At 41.7% G+C, this 19,319-nt stretch overlaps 1 long non-coding RNA gene across 1 annotated transcript; it reads left to right on the top strand.

Moving 5' to 3' along the window:
• The first annotated feature begins 6,209 nt into the window (after positions 1-6,209).
• LOC112446653 (uncharacterized) lies at positions 6,210-10,541 on the top strand. The gene is made up of 3 exons (XR_003034675.2): positions 6,210-6,531; positions 7,015-7,146; positions 9,482-10,541. It is a non-coding gene; the product is annotated as an uncharacterized lncRNA (long non-coding RNA).
• Positions 10,542-19,319: the final 8,778 nt, after the last annotated feature.

Genomic DNA, 19,319 nt, shown 5'->3' with positions numbered 1-19,319 from the left:
GTTCATGGAACACCTCAAGCTAAATTTATATTTTCATGACTTTGCTTCCTTTTCTGGACTCTGTCTCGTCTCCAAATTGTTAGTGGTTTTTGCTGTTCTCATTTGAGTAGCCACATGATTATGGGAACCTACAAACTGGGAAGAGAACTAGTTATTAAGATGGGGCATGTAGAGTTCGGAACAACTTATTAGCTGCTGGGTGTGGTTCCCGGTGAACCTAGCAAGTTCAGACTCTTCGTGCTTCTCCCCAAATTGACCCTGGGGAAGAGGCTTAGTGAGCAGTTCTGTAAAGAGCCCAGGATTTGGTGCCAGGTGTTTTCCTTGTAAAACAGCTGAACAACTTTATTCAGCGCAATCAGAGTCTTGGGTTGCCTCCCACAAGGAAAAGCTGGTGAAGCACTTCAGTTAGAACTGCAGGAAACTTTCCTTGGGATCTAAAATGGTTTTGGGAGAATAAGGAAAGTCCCTGTTAACTGGGTTTTGGAGAATTATTTTTGTGTGTGTGGTAAAATACACACAACATAAAATTTACTAGCTGAATCATTTTAAAACGTACAATTCAGGGCCTGAAGTGTAGCCACGATATATGTGACTATCACCGCTATCTAGTTCCAGGGCATTCTCATCCCTCTAAAAGAAACTCCACACTCATTAGAAGCCACTCCCCTTTCCCCCCTGGAAAATGTGAATCTACTTTCTGTGTCTTTGGATGTGACTATTCTGGATATTTCAAACAAGTGGAATCATCCAATGTGAGGCCTTTTGTGTCTGGCTTCTTTCCCTTGGCATGTTTTCAAGTTTCATCTGTGTTGTAGCATAAATCAATGCTTCATTCCTTTTTGGGGTTGAAAAATATTCCACTGTATGGGTACACCACATTTTATTTACCCATTCTTCTGTTGATGGGTATTTGGGTTGTCCCAACTTTAGGCTATTATTAGTGGTGCTACGCTGGTATTTGTGCTAAGCTCTTGCTTGCTTATTTGTTATCAATTCTTTGGAGTATACATAAGAATGGTATTGCCGGATCATATGGTAATTCTATGTTTAACTTATTGAAAAAGCACAAAACCATCTTCCGTAGTGGGTGAATGACTTTACAATCCCATCAGTAATGTATGAAGATGAGAATTGGAGAATTTTAAATGTTTTTTTTTTTTTTTTTCGGTGGGTGGGAAGGAATAAATTAAGAGTTTGGGATTAAAATGTATACCTTACTATATATAAAACAGATAACCAACAAGAACCTACTGTACAGCACAGAGAACTATACTCAATATCCCGTAATAACCTATGATGGAAGAGAATGAAACAAGACTATATGTGTGTATATATATATATATATATATATATATATATATATATGTATATAACTGAATCACTTTGTTGTACGCCTGGAGCTAACACAACATTGTGAAACAACTATATTTCCATAAAAATTTTGAAAAAAAGAGGGTTTTGTAAAGGTGTCTATGCCTAAAAGTGAATCATTAAATGACATTTGGATGGCTGGGAAGAAAGCTGGTCCATATTTTTAAAATGAGATTAATTTATCTCCTCTTTCTTGATTAAATTCTCCCTCCTGCAGGCAGGGGAAAGGATCATGATGGCTAATTTTGAGTTGGTTCTCTTCCCTTGTGGCTCAGCTGGTAAAGAATCTGCCTCCAATGCCAGAGACCTGGGTTCAATCCCTGGATTGGGAAAGACTACTCACTCCAGTATTCTGGCCTGGAGAATTCCATGGACTGTATAGTCCATGGGGTTACAAAGAGTCAGACACAACTGTGCAACTTTCACTTTCACGAGGACGTTCTGAAAGCTGTTGTCAGGGCACCCTAATATAGGAAGAGTATATGTGTAGCATTTTGAAATAGTCACAGCTTAGCTGTGTGGAAATGTAACTTTACGTTTTCTACTAATGAGCTCAACTTAGCTTTGGTGCCCCCATTTTTGCTGATGTTAAAAATTTCCTAATTTTGCCACTGAAAAATAATATGATCTCTCTGGTTTAAATAGTAACAGGTAATTAAAAATTGCTCATTCCATTTGGGATTTAAACTAATTAATTCAGAGGTCAAGCCACCCTCTAGAGTTGTTCTGGGCCTGGCTCTCCCCACTGCTTCCTTCCATCCCAGGAAGGTACATGCATCATGACACTGGGAAGGTGTGGTTTGTCTCCACATTCTTCTCAGGTCCCCGCTACCTCTGCTTGGTCTTTTGACATGAAACTTGCTATTACTATGTCTGCCCAAACTGCATAGCCAAGCCTTTGGGAATGTACCAGAACTTTCTACTGATATCCACAGCCTTGCCCATGCCTTGCTGTAACAAGATGTAGACTCCTTAAACCTTTTCTTCTTCGACCTTAAGTCTCCTCTCATCCCCTGGACCACTCAGAATTCATATGCTCTCAGGCCTGTAGCTAGATGTCATAGTATTTGCCAATTGTGCCATAGTATTTGTCATAAAGTGGGCTCATTGATCTGATGTCATGCTGTGAGGGAATCCCATTTGGGTGGCTTGAATTTTGTAAGCCTGCAGATAATAGTGCGGTCTGAGACCCTGTGGATGAAAAGTCAAACTCACACCTGGAATATGTGCTGTAGAGTCAAAATGAATTTATATTCCTTCTCGAATAGCAAAGACCAATGGAGGCGAATTCTACCACCAAGCGGATTGTTGATATTCTTGACAGATGTTCTTGTGTAAGTGGACAAGTATTAGTCAGCGCCGCTGACAGGTTAGACTTTCGTAGGTAGAAACCCATGACTGTGGGTCCATGTATAGCCTTTCTCTGCCACCATGGTTCTCCATTTACAAACCCATCATGCCAGCCCTGGGAAAGCAGATGACACAGGCTGTTTTACATCAGCTGGCCAAGTCATTCTCTCTATTTGATTGTTTAGTGCCTCTTCCTTAGATGATATTCTGTGACGGTGGCAATGTGTAAAGCAAATGCAAAGACCTTCTCTCTTTAAGCCCCAAAGTCTGTTCATATATGCCTATTCCAGACCTTCTTGTCTCTGATCTTTTAATATCTTTTTCTTCCAGGCCTCTGACCAAACTGGCTATTTGTTGAATCCATGTGCGTTTAACATTAGGCTATTTCTCTTTCCACATAAAGATCAGGTATGTTGCCTAAATATCTGCCTATGGTGGAAATTTTACCTCACAGACCTTATCTTCCAGACCATCACTGGATGGAGATACAGTGTGGCCCAAGTCCATTTTCAGCAGTTCCCACATACCAACCCACATTCAGGGTCAAGAGATAGGCCATCTGTGAACCAAGCTTGCCATTGGAAGAGGGCTAATGAGATCATGACGGTTGACATGGCTCTACCCCCTTGTGTTTCTGGCTATGTCTTGGCTTTGATCCTAGTATTTCTGTTCCAGAAATGATCCATTTCTGGTGGGTGTGCCTGATTTGGTGTGTTGGGCAGAACCCAGCTCCTAATGGGAAATTTTGACTCATAGTTGTTTTGAGCTTTATGGTCACGCACTTAGTCTTTACCAGGGCCAAGTAGCACACTTTAGCAAGTTTTGGAAAAGGGGCTTCCCCAATGGCTCAGCGGTAATGGCTACCTGCCACTGTAGGAGATGTAAGAGACTTGGGTTTGATCCCTAGGTTGGGAAAATTCCCTGGAGGTGGAAATGGCAACCCACTCCAATACTCTTGGCTGAAAAATTCCATGGACAGGAAAGACTGGCAGGCCGCCATGCAAGGGGTTGCAAGGAGTTGGATATGACTGATGCTAAAGCTGAAACTCCAGTACTTTGGCCACCTCATGTGAAGAGTTGACTCATTGGAAAAGACTCTGATGCTGGGAGGGATTGGGGGCAGGAGGAGAAGGGGACGACAGAGGATGAGATGGCTGGATGGCATCATTGACTCGATGGACGTGAGTCTGAGTGAACTCCGGGAGTTGGTGATAGACAGGGAGGCCTGGCATGCTGCGATTCATGGGGTCGCAAAGAGTTGGACATGACTGAGCGACTGATCTGATCTGATCTGAGCAACTATATGCAGCACACCCATGCTACCCATTGCGTTGCCTTGTTTCAGAATTCTGAAGGTGATTCTCCTATTTTGCTTGCTTTAACCCTCCACCTCTGCACCTTTTGTTAACTTTGATACATCTAATAACTTCAGGTCTACAGAGTCAAATGGCCCAAATGGCAAGACCACACATATCACAGCCATTTCCTATACCGGCCCTCAGCCAAAGCTAGCATCTTTCATGTCACCTGGGTCATGGGTCAGAGGGCTATTTAGATAGTGAAAGTCTTCAAAGACAAGACATGAACCTGGTTGAGGATGGGTCTATTGAGTTGAGGGCAATTTCCAGCAAGATTGACAGCCATGGGTTCTCAGCAGGTAGCACTCTCAGCATCTGTAAAATTCCTTCCATCCCAAAGGGATTCTGATAACACAGAAGAGAGTTCACTCTGGCTTAAAAAGCAATGAGGGATGGCTGACTTATCAACAGCTCCGGTGGCAGTCAGAGACAGTGGGTAATATCAGAAACGTGCTGAGAAAGTAATTCCCTAATTGCTATTCTGTATTCATCTGTTGTACTTCATGAATCAAAGTGAAATAAACACATTTTAAAGCTAAAAAACAAACAAAAAAACAGGAGAGAGAGAGAGAATTTGCCTCCAGCATCCTCTCAATAAGGTGACTAATTCTTAAGGATGTATTTTAGGTAAAAGGAAAATGCTCGAGATGAAGACAGGAAGAAATGAGAAACAAATATGGTTAACATGTGGGTAAATCTATGTGAACATTGCTATATAAAATAACAATAATAATGTCTTATGGGTTTTATTTAAAAATCCCTGGAAGTATTGTAAATATCTGAACTATATAAAATACTCAAAATAAAATTTGACACCTCCTAGAAAAGCCAAAGTAAAGAGTAACATGGATATAAATTTGGACAAAAAGCCATGCTTCAGATACACATATTATTTCTTCTTTAAAAAAAAATTGTAAGAACACACAAATAAAAATTTCCAAATGGCATGAAAATAAACAGCTTTAAATACACACCACTGCATAGACTTTCATATCCCAACATGTGGTTTCCGTGGTAGTTACTTAATAACAGATGCTTTAAAAATAAATAAATAAATAAGACACCATGGTTAAATTGCATTTTTCTTTTTTCTCTCTTAAGAGATAATTCTCAACCACATGTCTAGTATACACTGATTGAAAACCATTTGGAAATTACTCCATCTGTCAATGAAATGCAAACACCTCTGGAGTGAAACCAAGCAGCTGTTTAAATGCTCAAAGCTTCACTAGACAAAGAAATCCTCTTCCTTAACACTGACTCTGTTTATACTATTCCAAAACAACGATTCATTTAGGGAAAAATCCAGTATTTCCAGGTGTGTAAACACAACCATTATTTATAAGCAGATTTATAAGGAGATCAAGACTAACCACTTCCCATTTGAGGAATTGCTAAGCACTAGAGTAAGTAGAGTTAGACTCGTGTGTGTGTGTGTGTGTGTGTGTGTTTGGTGAATTCAGAAGTATTTGTATTTGTGGGCTACACTTAACATTCACAATAGCTCTGGCAACCTTTATTGCACAAAATCCACAAACAGGCTTGGAATAAATAGAAGTCTTACAAGCAGTAGTATAATTCATAATTTTAAACAGTCTATTTATACCATGCAGGAATTTGCAGATATTTTCCATTTGAACAAAGACATACCTTTGTCATATTTTCTTAATCATTTCCTCATTAACTAAGGAGGAAATTGAGAAGCGAGTAGACTCTGGACTCTAATAGTGTGGGTTTAAATACTAGCTCCATCAATGGCTGCCTGTGCAGCACTGGGCAAGTTATTTCTCCTCCCTAAGCCTCGGTTTTCACAACTGTCAAAATAGCAAAAATAATATACCTCACATTTACACGAGGTGATGGATGTTCACTAAACACTGTGGTGATCATTTAATGATATGTAAGACAAATCATTATGCTGTACATCTTATACTTAACCAGTGAGGTGTGTCAATTACATCTCAATAAAACTAGAAGATAGATAGGTAGGTAGGTAGGTAGATAGATAGATAATCAAACCAGCCACTTCCCAGTAGCTATCAGTTGGGTCCTGGCATGAAACAGATGACATATTCCAACTGAGTATGGAGAACAGTTTAATAAAAGACAATTTAGAAAGTTGTAGGCAGGTTTAGGGGGGAAAGAGTGATAAAGAAGTACCCTGGAGTTAATAAATATAGGACTACAGTTACCACTTCTAAGCCCAAATGAGCAGGGGGCAGAGCATGGCTTTAGAAACCTGGCATGGGGAGCTATTCAGAGAAGACTTCCTGACGGAGACTGTCATCTTTGGTGTTGAGACATAGCTAATGCTGCTCCAGGAAGGAGTTGGGGAAATAACCCAACCTCACTATCTTCCTGCCCTTTTAACCCTCCTCCCAGGGCTTCCAGCTGGCCAGACCTTACTTGAGAAGCCTGTGATCAAGACAGCCTGCTCATGAAGTCCATGCAGGTCAGTATTTTAGAGCCCAGAACCTTGAAGAATAGATTTGGAAGAACAAACAGAAAGCAGCCAGTATCAGAATTACTGAGGTTTTCCCAGATAAGGAAACAGTTAAAACTGACTTTGAATATGTTGCAAGCCCAGACCACCTCTGTTCAACTCTAGCAGAACTCTGCACCTACCAGGCATGCATGTGAATTATTTCCTGAGAAAAATCCTGGCTTTCCTGCAAGTCATTTTCCTATGGATACAGAGTAGACTTTTACCGTGCAAAAGTACAATTAGGCTTTGTGAACTTAAAATCCTTAAGTCCCCAGACTAGAAAAACCATTTGATCCAAATCTAAGGATTTCTTGTCTAGGTGAGATGAGCCAGAATGTAAACCCACAATGAGTGAATCAATAAGTACCCCATTTACCACAATTTGGGGTCACATGGTTGACAATTGCTGAGATGAGTTTTATTGTAGATACTGTATTTTGTGTCCTTCAGTTCCATGGAGCCTTGTAATGCCCCGAAGAACCAGCCTTGGGAAGGACCCTGAGTCAGAATCACACAGCTAAGATGGCTCCTGGCTTCCTGACTCTCAGAAGCTGTATCAGATCAGATCAGAAGCTGTATGAGGTGATAGAATTTGTTGTCATTCCACAATGAACAACTCCTACAATAACATACAAAACTTTTCATAATGGCAAAGACACTGGGGCTTCCCTAGTGGCTCAGATGATAAAAAAATCTGCCTGCCATGCGGGAGACTTGGGTTCAATCCCTGGGTTGGGAAGATCCCATGGAGAAGGTTCAGTTCAGTTGCTCAGTCGTGTCCGACTCTTTGTGACCCCATGAATCGCAGCACACCAGGCCTCCCTGTCCATCACCAACTCCTGGAGTTCACTCAGACTCACGTCCATCGAGTTGGTGATGCCATCCAGCCATCTCATCCTCTGTCGTCCCCTTCTCCTCCTGCCCCCAATCCCTCCCAGCATCAGAGTCTGTTCCAATGAGTCAACTCTTCGAATGAGGTGGCCAAAGTACTGGAGTTTCAGCTTTAGCATCGTTCCTTCCAAAGAAATCCCAGGGCTGATCTCCTTTAGAATGGACTGATTGGATCTCCTTGCAGTCCAAGGGACTCTCAAGAGTCTTCTCCAATACCACAGTTCAGGCTACCAATTCCAGTATTCTTGCCTGGAGAATCCTATAGACAGAGGAGCCTGGTGGCTACAGTCCATGGTGTTGCAAAGAATTGGACATGGCTGAGTGAATAACTCTGTCAAAAACATTCATTGTAAACTGACCAAAGGGTGGTCTTAAACAAAGTGAGCATGAAATCTGGGGGAAAGGAAGCATGCTTGGCTGGGAAAAGCAGACTAAGCTGTAACAGACACCTCCAGTAAGGCAGACTGACTGTATCTTCAGGTAACATACAGTAACAAAAAAAGAAGACAGTCATTTTCTGAGCATTTACCCTGTATGCTATTTATTTTTTGCCAAAATTCTGTGGCTCTGTGATACACATTACTATCTTTATTTTCACAGGGGAAGACATTTAGGATCAAAAGTTAGAAACACGTGCTTAAGAATCACAGAGACAAGAGTTTAAAAGAGCATGGATTAGAACCCAAGCCAGTCTGACTCCAAAGTTCACTTTCTCTCCATACTTCTGTGTGCGAGAGGCAAGAAATGGAAAAGTGAACAAAAGAGGTCATATTGGGAGATGAAGCAAGATAACAAAACCATCAGGGGAAAATTCTTGTCTTTTGCAAGGAGGGTGGGGGAAATCGCCTGTGGTGAAAACAAAACCAAACCCAGCAAAAACATATGGCTGATTAAAAGAAGGAAGCTCACTAGAGAACGGAAGATATTTTGGGTGATAATAGAGCTTAGCATGGAAGAAGCCCCATCTGTAGTCATCTCTTCAAGGCCAGATCTAAATATGCAGAATATGGGTGGCTCTGACCTCCTGCAGATTGATTCTCCTGTCCCGCCCCTAAGGGTACATCAGGGAAAAGCACAACTCAGAGTAACATGTAAACACACCAGCACAGTGCAGACAACTCTCCCCGGCTGCAAGCAGATGGGGAGGAGAGCAGGTCTTGGGAAGTCCTCCAGCAGGCAAGCGAAAGAAGGTAGAGAAGAATTTTGCCAAGAATGTGCCACATGGTGTCATCATTTTCTATTTCTGAGTGTGTGTTGACACTGTTCGGCTGACAGAAAACCCACGCTGGGTACAATTTAACAGAACATGTTCTAGTTTTACTGGGGGTGGGGGGTGGTGAAAGAGGATGTTATGGGACCTTCAGTCTGAGGGGAAATGGTTAAGCTACCTGATGTTGTGGGTAAAGCGGTTAAACGGGAAAGTCTCAGAGTTAATTCTACTAGAGTACTGGTGGGGTATTACACAGCAAGGGTGATGACTCCATGCTTCGACCCAAAGGTTTTAGATCCCAGTAGAAGTGGAGCATCAGGTACCCACTGAACAGAGAGACACGTCAGCTTCTCTACCACTTTAGAGGAACAGAAAGCAGAGGGAGAAAATATACACCAGTCGTCTTAGAGAGACAGAGGGCATGCTCTCGCAAAAGCCAGCCACTGAACTGTGGTTTGTAAACTCAGGCACTAAGCGATTGTGCTTTATTTGTTTGGGCTTAGTGACACTGTCTTTGCCTGGGTTCCCACGAGAAAGCAGTCTGAGACTTATCTTTCATGAAGGTAGTTTACTAGAGAACGTCATCTCAGGGAGTCACGAGTAAAGGCTGGGAAGAATGAAATGGGGGAGAAGGGACTGCCAAAATAAGGATGCATCTTGGGGCAGGTCAAAGCTGTGGGTGGCGGAGGCTGTCACTTGCTGTCACTGTCTGAAGATCATGTAGATGCACCTCTGAATTGTCAGGAGGATGGGGCAGAAGAGCAGGCATTTACCCACTGTGTCCGATCCTGCACTGACTCAAGGTTTACCCTATAGGATGCTGATCTTCCAGCTCTACGCATGGATGGGTGCCAGCTGGAGCTCCACAGGCATCAGAGGTCAAGTGTCAGACAAGTCCAAGCCCAGAAGGCAAGATGTAGCTGAAGCAACGTGCTAACAGGTTTTATCTTCCCAAAGGTGACTGTAGCCACTGTGATGGAGTAAAAGCTTTGAGGTATAGCTCAAGAAATAATACAAATACCTTAAAAATTTACAGAACTTCCCTGGTGGCACAGTGGATAAGAATCTGCCTGCCAATGCAGGGGACACAGGTTTGGTCTCTGCTCCGGGAAGATTCCACACGCTGTGGAGTAACTAAGCCCGCAAACTGGAACTACTGAACTCCAGTGTGCCTAGAGCCTGTGCTCTGCAAGAAGACACCGCGACGAGAAACCTGCGCGCTGCAGCTGAGTCGCCCCCGCTCGCTACAACTAGAGAAAGCCTGCGTGCCGCAACGAAGACCCAGTGCAACACTCCCCGCCCCCCCCAAAAGAAGAAAACAAATTGCTTAAGATAAAAATTTGAAAACAATGCGGAGGCTCTAATTCAATAAAACATCGTCTTGCTTACGCAGGGCATGGATGCAGTGCGCATAAAATACTGAGTAGCGTATGAAACAAGACATTTTTTAATGGAACTATTTCTTTGATTATCACCATAGTTTTACTAATTTCTCTGCTAGAGCAAAAGCAAAAATTACTCTGAATTACTCAAATTATTTGTCATCTGTTATTTGTGCATGCATGCGTGCTCCAGTCGTGTCCGACTCTTCGCGACCCCATGGACCATTGGTCACCAGGCCCCTCTGTCCATGGGATTTTCAAGGCAAGAATCCTGGAATGGCTCGCCATGTGCTCCTCCAGGGGATCTTCCTGACTCAGGGCTGGAAGTTGAGTCTCTTTCACCTCCTTCATTGGCAGCAGGGTTCTTTACCACTAGCACCACCTGGGAAGCCCTTGTTTTATGTAAGTGCATTTAAATAAATTGTTGACTTATTTTCATGCAGCTCTCATCCAGTTCAGTGAGTTCAGTAGTTTCATCAGTTTTGAGGGAGAGTTCTTTTAAGTACAATGTCTCCCTCCAAAACCACAATGTATACATACACACACATAGATTTTTTTTAAATAGATAATTGGAAGGCTGAGCTCAAGCAGATCACCAGAGTCATGATTTCAGTGCCTTGAGAGAGCCAACTCAGATAAGTATCATTCTTTCACAGACTGCATTTTCTTGTCTGTGTGGGCTTCAAGTTATGACAACCACCATGACATAGTCCTGCAAAAGAACTGCTGACCTGCGATTACATTAAATCCTAGCAGGCAACCTCCTCAGTTCAGAGCAAATGCTATTCAGGAGGAAGCTTAGGAGAAATCCTGATTTTTTTTTTTTTCATATAGAAATTCTTAAAAAGCAAATCTTTCACTGTGAATCCTTTATTTGCCCTTTGCTTTATATATATATTACTCAAGTTTTCCATAAGAACACAAAGGAAATATTATCTCCATTCTTATAGAGAATAGGCTGTGGAGGCTAAACAAGCCAAGTTGCTGAAGTTCACATGATCAGAAGGAGGCAGAGCCAAGCTTTAAGTCCAGGCATGTCTGGCTCTGAAGCTGGGGCCCTGTCACATGCACTGTGCCGGTCTTCCTGGAAACTGAACATACCCAACCCACCGCACCTCACCTTCTTATGTAATGACCTGGAGGGTACGGAGAGCCATCTGTTTCAAGAGCAACAGATTTGAGTCCATAAGGCAAATAAGTTGGCAGAAAACAGAAGGATTGTGACATCACCACTTGGCATTCCTGATGTATTCTGCATTTATAAAATAGAAATATGTAGTCCAACATGTTGATTTCACAAGCCTATCATTATCATTCATTCTGAAATAAACATAGTCAGGGACATCATGTACAAAATAAGGGATCCTTGTTTTGGGAGATGATGTCAGACAGTAGAAGTCTTTTTTTTTTTAATCTACCTCCTAAAGCACTAGTTTACAAGTGACTTTATGAAATATGCTTCAATACTGAGGCCAATGAAGAACAAAAAAAAAACCAAGCGACAGAGAAAACTTGGGATTAAATTTAAGAACACATGATCACAGGACTATTTTAAAGGTAATATTGATGGCAAAGTAGTGCTTTCAAAACAAGGCTGGTCAGTCAAACTCACCTGAAGAGCTTTTATATAATATATACATATATATATATATAATGTGCTCAGTTACTTAGTCATATCTAGTTCTTGGCAACCCCATGAACTGTATGTAGCCTGCCAGGCTCCTCTGTCCATGGAATTGTCCAGGGAAGCATACTGGCTGCTTGTACTGCTAAGTCGCTTCAGTCATGTCCGACCTCATAGACGGCAGCCAACCAGGCTCCACCGTCTCTGGGATTCTCCAGGCAAGAACACTGGAGTGGGTTGCCATTTCCTTCTCCAGTGCATGAAAGTGAAAAGTGAAAGTGAAGTCATGTCCGACTCTTTGCGACCCCAGGGACTGCAGCCTACTCGGCTCCTCTGTCCATGGGATTTTTCCAGGCAAAAGTACTGGAGTGGGGTGCCATTGCCTTCTCCAAAGCATACTGGAGTGGGTTGCCGTTTTCTCCTTCAGAGAATCCTCTCGATCCAGGGATCAAACCTGAGTCTCCTGTGTCTCATGCATTGCAAGGGGGATTCTTTACCACTGTGCTACCGGGAAGCCCCATATACATATAAACCTGAACCCAATTTCAGGCAGAGCTTCCAGGAATAAAGCCCAAGCATCTATTAAAAACTTCCCATGGTTATTCTGATGATCAGTTTCAGTTTAGAGCTGCTGCTTAAGAATTTATAAGCTAATACAGGGGGAGCTTATTTGTGTATTTTAATTTGTATGTGTAATCTTGAAAAAATGAGCTCATAATTTTTTATTTAGTATGACTTCTAAATGCTCATACGTCTATATATTCAGTACACTTTCTTGTCAATAGCCTTTTAGAAATCCCTTCACTAATAACGACTTCCCTGGTGGCTCAGAGGGTAAAGCATCTGCCTACAATGAGGGAGACCTGGGTTTGACCCCTGGGTTGGGAAGATCCTCTGGAGAAGGAAATGGCAACCCACTCTAGTACTCTTGCTTGGAAAATCCCATGGATGGAGGAGACTGGTAGGCTACAGTCCATGGGGTCCCAAAGAGTTGGACACGACTGAGTGACTTCACTTTCTTTCTTTCAATAATAACAAGTCAATTAGTAGAGAAAAAAATAAGAGGTGTCAATCAGTTTATCTCAATATGGTTATATTTAAATGGGAAACAAAAATAACCCTAAAGAAATAATCTTGTCTTGCTTGTGTGTTAGTCACTCAGTCATGTCTGACTTTGCGACCCCATAACTGTAGCCCACCATCTGCTCTGTCCATGGAATTCTCCAGGCAAGAATACTGGAGTGGGTAGCCATTCCCTTCTCCAAGGGATCTTCCTGACCCAGGGATCAAACTCAAGTTTCCTGCATTGCAGACCAATTCTTTACCATTTGAGCCACCATGGAAGCCCAAAGAAATAGTAAGTATGGCCTGAGAATGAGCCAGACTATTTTAATGAAAGAAAAAGAAACCCACAAATGTAAGAGGAATTCCTCTTACATTTGATTCCTCTTACAGCTGATTCTCAGGAGCTTTCCCAGAAGCCCCAAATAATTAAAAAAAAAAAAAAAAACCCTCCAGGATGCCCCTGTTTATTATTTCAGCATCCTGAAGCACAGGAACAGCCTAGCCCACCCAGAGAGCACTGTGAATTTTACATCAGGTATATGCCCGTGCTTCTAGTAATAGCCTCTCTTTTTCTTAAAGAAGAAAACTCTAACCCACACTCGCATACAGAACATATGGATATGATTATCCTGGGAGATATAGTTCCCAGATTCTCCTCTGCTATACAGGTATAGCAAGGAAGGAGTTGCAACAGAGAATTTCTAGCATAATCTTCAAATGTTTAAAATAAGAAAAGGTACGAAAATAAATAAACGGAACATTGGTTGGGGTTCATTCAGGGAAACAAATTACTCTTAAGTGTTTCAACAGAAAGAACTTAACAGAAGGAATTTGCTAATCAAGGGCTAGACAACTGAAAGAGGAAAATGAGAACAGTAGAAAGGATCAATACAAAAAGCTGCTCTCACTCTTAGGGGTGGAGAGGTCAAAAGAAGAGGATGAGATTATCAGCGTCTAGAAGCTTCATGGTAGGAGCCTATGAGGTTAGGACTCAAGATTGCAAGGGAGGGTGCCACCTTGCTGGCTGCTGCTGGTATCTTAGGGGCTTAAAGGAAGGAACAGGGGATGCTCTGAGCAGATGATGCCCAACCGGTGCTGGTCCTTCAGCAGATTAAAAGAGGTCTTGTGTCGTTCTGACGTCATGGGTAGGCACTGTCCAACTGCTACTGTAAACTTTTATCCTTCTGCTGCTGGGATAAAAGGCAAGTAGGGTGACCCGATAGGATAATTCAGCAAGCATAAATAGACAAATCCCTTTTTTCTTCCTGCCATCCAGTGTCCCCACTAGTTCCTCCTATTGAAGGAAACAGTAGAGTTTCCAATACAGTGAACTGCCTGTTGTTTGCAGAACTGTCATCACAAAGCAGAGTGTAAAATTTGGAACCTAGTACCTGGCACAGTATTCAGTGGAAGATTTCAGAAAATAGCAACAGAGTAAGTCAAAAGAAAGTATAGGGTAGAAATAAGAGAGGGAAGAGAAGAAACATATACAATAGAACAGGAACATTTGTTGAAGAGGGCCAGCAAAACTCAATTTTTATTCTTTGAAAAAACGAATACAATAAAACTTCAGCAAGTTTGAGGCAGAAAAGAGAGAAAAAACAATATTAGAAATGAAAAACATGTAGCTGAAAAATGCAGCAAAGATAACAAATGTAATGAAATGTGAACAACTTTATAAGTTTGGAAGAACACATCACAGAAAAATATAATTATTAAAGTTGACACATAAAGGTATAGAAACTTGAATGTTCCTAAAGGAGCAATGAAATCAGAACAGCAGAAAAAAATACTCTCACACACAAAAGGGATTAAAAATGCTAGGCTCAGATCGTTTAAAAAACAGATAATTCTTGTTTCTCTGTTTAATTTTTGTGTCCTTGATGTCAATAAGCATTTCCTACATATTTGTTTTTATTTCATACCTAATAATTCCAGTGTTTCCCATCTTTGAAGGGGGAGGCATTCGTAACTATTGTTTACATTTCTGTTAATAGTCTTTGTAGCTTTGCCTTCTAGTGTACTTGGTGTTCTGTGATTTTGAACTTACTTTGATTTTAATACGTGTGACGTCCATACACTGAAATGAAGGCATCTTTCTTTCGAAGGGGGTTTGCTTCTATTTCTGCTTCTGTTTTCACAAGTAGCCAGGAAGACACCACTGTAGCCTTAAGGTTGTAGGGTCAAATTAGTCTTCAGCGCCTGTGTTCTGGCTCTGTGCTCAGTGTCCCAACAGCTGTGTGCTATGGAATCCAGGCTTCAGGCCAGCTGCCACATCCAAGTCTCTGCTGTTCCAGTGTAAGCTCCTCTCTAGTTCTGCCAACCTTTTTTTTTTTTTTTTTTTTGGGGGGGGGGGTGTACTCATAAAACTCTCCCTTCACTTTGAAAATCAACAATACCTGAAAGAGTTTGTCTTGGATAAAGTTTAATTGCAAACGTGGGAGCCAAAGAAGGGGTTTAGGAATGTTACGGGGAGCTTCAAAGCTATGGAAAAGTTTTGTTTTTCAAACTAAATTGTGGGTACAGGAGCCTCATTTTATTTATTAGTATTATTATTTAAGAGTAATTATAAATGATACTTTTTGGTAATAGTCATATATTTTATAAGAAGCTAAAAACAAACAAACTCCAAGCCCCCTAATGTTAATTTCACTGAACTCTCTCTAGGACCTTGAGCAAGCAGTCAGACATCAGCAGCAACATTGTGTACAGGGCCACGCTAACTAAGACAGTGCACTCCGCACAGATGTATGTGCTGTAGAAGACAGCGCTAGACCAGCAGGAGACATGCCTGGATTGATCTGGGTAGAAAGGAGGAAAATAGTGAAGGACAGATAGGAGTCTTGCAAGTTTGTTCATGGGGTCCCAAAGAGAGGACTCCTGGGAACTTCAATATGAATTTGACAGGAACTTGGGGTGAAGTTTTCATACATATAGTGGGAACAGATCGGAGAAATACTGTACACTGTGTCTACAAACTACTATGGCCCTGGGTTCATGGATTATGTAAATTACACAAAAATGACAGGCCTGACTCTCCTTCTGGCCTGGAGAGCAACCTTAAAATCTTTGCTTCTGTTGAGTATCACCTCCAGTTGTCTCCTTTCTTGTATTCCAATTCTACACACTTCTCTTTGGTTGCCCAGTAATGTACCATGTAGAAGCAATTTACAAAATAGAGCCATGGTGCTTAGAAACATTAATTCCACTCTTACAGGGAACAATTTGCTCTCAGGGTGGGTTATTTTCCATCACAGGCTCAGGATCATTGAGATAGCAGCATAGCAAAGATCTCTGTTAAATTCTTATCTATGGGTTAGGATATTAAAATGCCATGTAATTGGAACTCCTGTTTAGAAATATTAATAATGATTGTATTGAAAACCAAGCTAGCAAAAAATGAGAAAACATCAAGCAAGGGGGGTTTGTATAATTTCACTCAATTTTATGTTCTACACAATTTACCAGGCAAAAAATAAATTATGTTTGAAAATCAGTCATGCAATATTCTGGCCACTTTTCATGAAAATGGATTATCTCTCACAGTTCTCTGAGGCTTTAACCCCATGTGACATAGTAACATTTTAGGACAGAGCTGTGAGTCAGGCTTATGCAGGCATTAGCTAGCCAGGCATGATGTGAGGAGTTCCAGTGCCTGCCCATTGCAAAATATTAACTCTACCCAGGGTCTTCTTGTTCCTAAAAGTTGAATTCACTCCCTAAATCTCTTCTGGAGTTGAAAGGGTTTTTATCTCTGTTTGCTTATCAATAATTTGTTCTTTTTGTTATCAGTGAGATATATCCAGTTTACATACCAGAAGAGAATATTTTCTGGTTATTTATCACTTGCTGTTTTCACCTGGCAGACAATCTATTTCAGAATGACTTTGCTACATGGGAGAGTGGTAATAATAGCAGTGGTGCTTGTTATTATTGCTTGAATTGAAATTTAACTTGCATGAAGTGAAGCAGTGTTCAGCTCAATAAATTTTTACACGTATATCTAGCCAAGTAACCACCACCCAGAGGCTTTCCTTTCCCTTTCCAGTCAATACACAGCTCTGTCTCCTCTCCCTGACACACCAAAAGGTAAACACGATTCTGACTTTTATCACCACAGCCTGGTTTTGCCTATTTTAGGATTTCTTATAAATAGAATCATTCAGTATGTACTCTTTGGTGTCTGGCTTTTTCAGCTTCATATTATATGTGTGAGATCCCTTCATGCTGTTGCATTTATTAGTGGCTTGTTCTTTTTCATTGGTGTATACTCTTTTATGACTATGCTACAATTTAACCATTCTACTGTTGGTAGGCATTTGGGTTGTTTCTAGTTTTTGATTATTTACAATATGAACATTTATGTCCATGTAGCTTGGTGGATATATGCACACATTTTTCACACATGCATGCGTGCACACACACACACACTCACATTTATACAAAGGAGTGGAATTGCTGGACCATAGGATATACATTGGTTTAGCTTTAGTAGAAAATGCCCAGACTATCTGCTGCTGCTAAGTCACTTCAGTCGTGTCCGACTCTGTGCGACCCCATAGACGGCAGCCCACCAGGCTCCCCCGTCCCTGGGATTCTCCAGGCAAGAACACTGGAGTGGGCCGCCACTGCTTTCTCCAATCCATGAAAGTGAAATGGAAGTCTCTCAGTCGTGTCTGACTTTTCGCAACCCCATGGACTGAAGCCTACCAGGCTCCTCCGTCCATGGGATTTTCCAGGCAAGAGTACTGGAGGGGGTGCCGTGGCCTTACTGTGGGGGTATTTTTGACGGGACGGTACTGGTGGTGCATTGTTTGCCCCTATAGATCGATGCTTTTCTCTTCCTACTCTGTGTCTTGAATCATTCTAGTTTCCAGTTTCCTTATACTTTGGCTCCTGCTTGGATTTAGTCAACAGGATCCCCAGCATTTGATTGGACAGTGGGGGAACAGAGAGAAAGAGCTCAGAGTATTTATTCCTTCTGTCGTCTCCCTACTTCACCACCACCAAGAGAGAGGTCCCAAGCTTTGACAGACACAGCTCCTGTTGGGCAGTCACTCTTCCAAGACCTTGGCTCTCACTAGTTCTACAAACAGCATTCTTCATCCCCGCCTTTTTAGGTTCAGAGGGTGATTATGGAGAACTGCTGATGCTCGTGTTGCACTTCTTCTCCATCTAGCATGGCACTCTTAGCCCCACGCACGTTCCTGAAAAAAAAAAAAAAGTAATTCTATAAAAATCTAAAACCTTTGAGTATTTTTTTTTTCCTTATAGGGATTTTAACTGATACAGCGGGGAAGAAAAGATTTTGAGAGATGTCAGAATGTGTTGAAACACAGAGGTTCCTACTCGGCATGAAAGAATTGGCACAGGAAAGAGCTTGTGCTGAAAGTAGTTATTTAGGGTAATTTAAGTTAGCAAATATTTTGGGTGTGAACCAGAGCTCTGAGTAACATAAAGATGAGCTTCTCTACTTGTAGTTTTGTTGACAAGTAGACCGCAGCTTTGATCTAGTCTGCACATCACTCTACTAAGCCTCAATTGTTTTGTCTATGAAGTGGAAAAGATGACTGTATCTGTTTCAGGTTGATCAGTAGCTCAACCACTACCATGCCTCCAGAGCAGTCAGATAGTAAAGAAAATCAAGGAAACCACACATTAAGCTGACACAGTTTTGTAGTAGTCATGGTAGTTGCTTAGTCGTGGTCAACTCTCTGTGACCCCATGGACTATAGCCTGCCAGGCTCCTCTGTCCATGCAGTTCTCTAGGCAAGAATACTGGAGTGGGTTGCCATTCTCCTCTCCAGGGGACCTTCCTGACCTAGGGTTCAAACCTGGGTCTCCACAGTGTAGGCAGATTCTTTATTGTCTGAGCCACCAGGAAAGCCCCAGAAGTTTTGTGATTTCTTTAAAGGGATGCATCCAGCAGTGGTAGGGTCATCAAGGAGGCATTTCTGAACTACTCAGAATCTTGGAGGCGAGGTCCCATGTATCTTCTAACTTCAGTGAAGCTACAACCGTCAAGCATAAAGAGGCTTGCTTCTGGTGTAGTGGCTAAAACAAAGCAAGATTTGGGGAGCCAAAACCAAGTAGGAATCTAGACTTTGTCTCTTATTGGCTTTATAACCTTGAGCTAGTGATGTACATTCCTCGGTTCTCACCACTGTAAAGTGATTCTTCTATCTTTTATAATAACTGTTATTAAAGAATTCAAAATGGTACATAAGCATATTTATAAAAATGACTCTTCCTATCCAAGCTGAGTGCTAGTATAAGATGTTGGGACATACAAAGCTGCTAGTGCAGGTGTGGGTACACTGCTATGGGGGTAATATTGAGAGTAGATGTGCCAAGGATAGATATTAAGAGTACATGTGTCAGGGGCAGGGATGAAGCTCTGTGGGAAGATAAGATACCCAAGCTGAATAGACAAGAAGTCTAGGAATGGTGGTACTGAGGTCTGACGTGTGTGTATCTCAAATTCTATCCTGGTTCTGGGATAGAAAATTAAAATCTGTTATGCCTAAGCAGAAGAAATATGAGAGGCAGGCCATTAAAGTATGTAACCTACACTGGATTTGTC

Source organism: Bos taurus, chromosome 5, assembly GCF_002263795.3.
Source record: "Bos taurus isolate L1 Dominette 01449 registration number 42190680 breed Hereford chromosome 5, ARS-UCD2.0, whole genome shotgun sequence".
In the NCBI taxonomy this organism is placed as follows: domain Eukaryota; kingdom Metazoa; phylum Chordata; class Mammalia; order Artiodactyla; family Bovidae; genus Bos; species Bos taurus.
The sequence above is the reverse complement of the archived record's forward strand: the minus strand, read 5'-3'. Positions and strand labels throughout refer to the sequence as shown.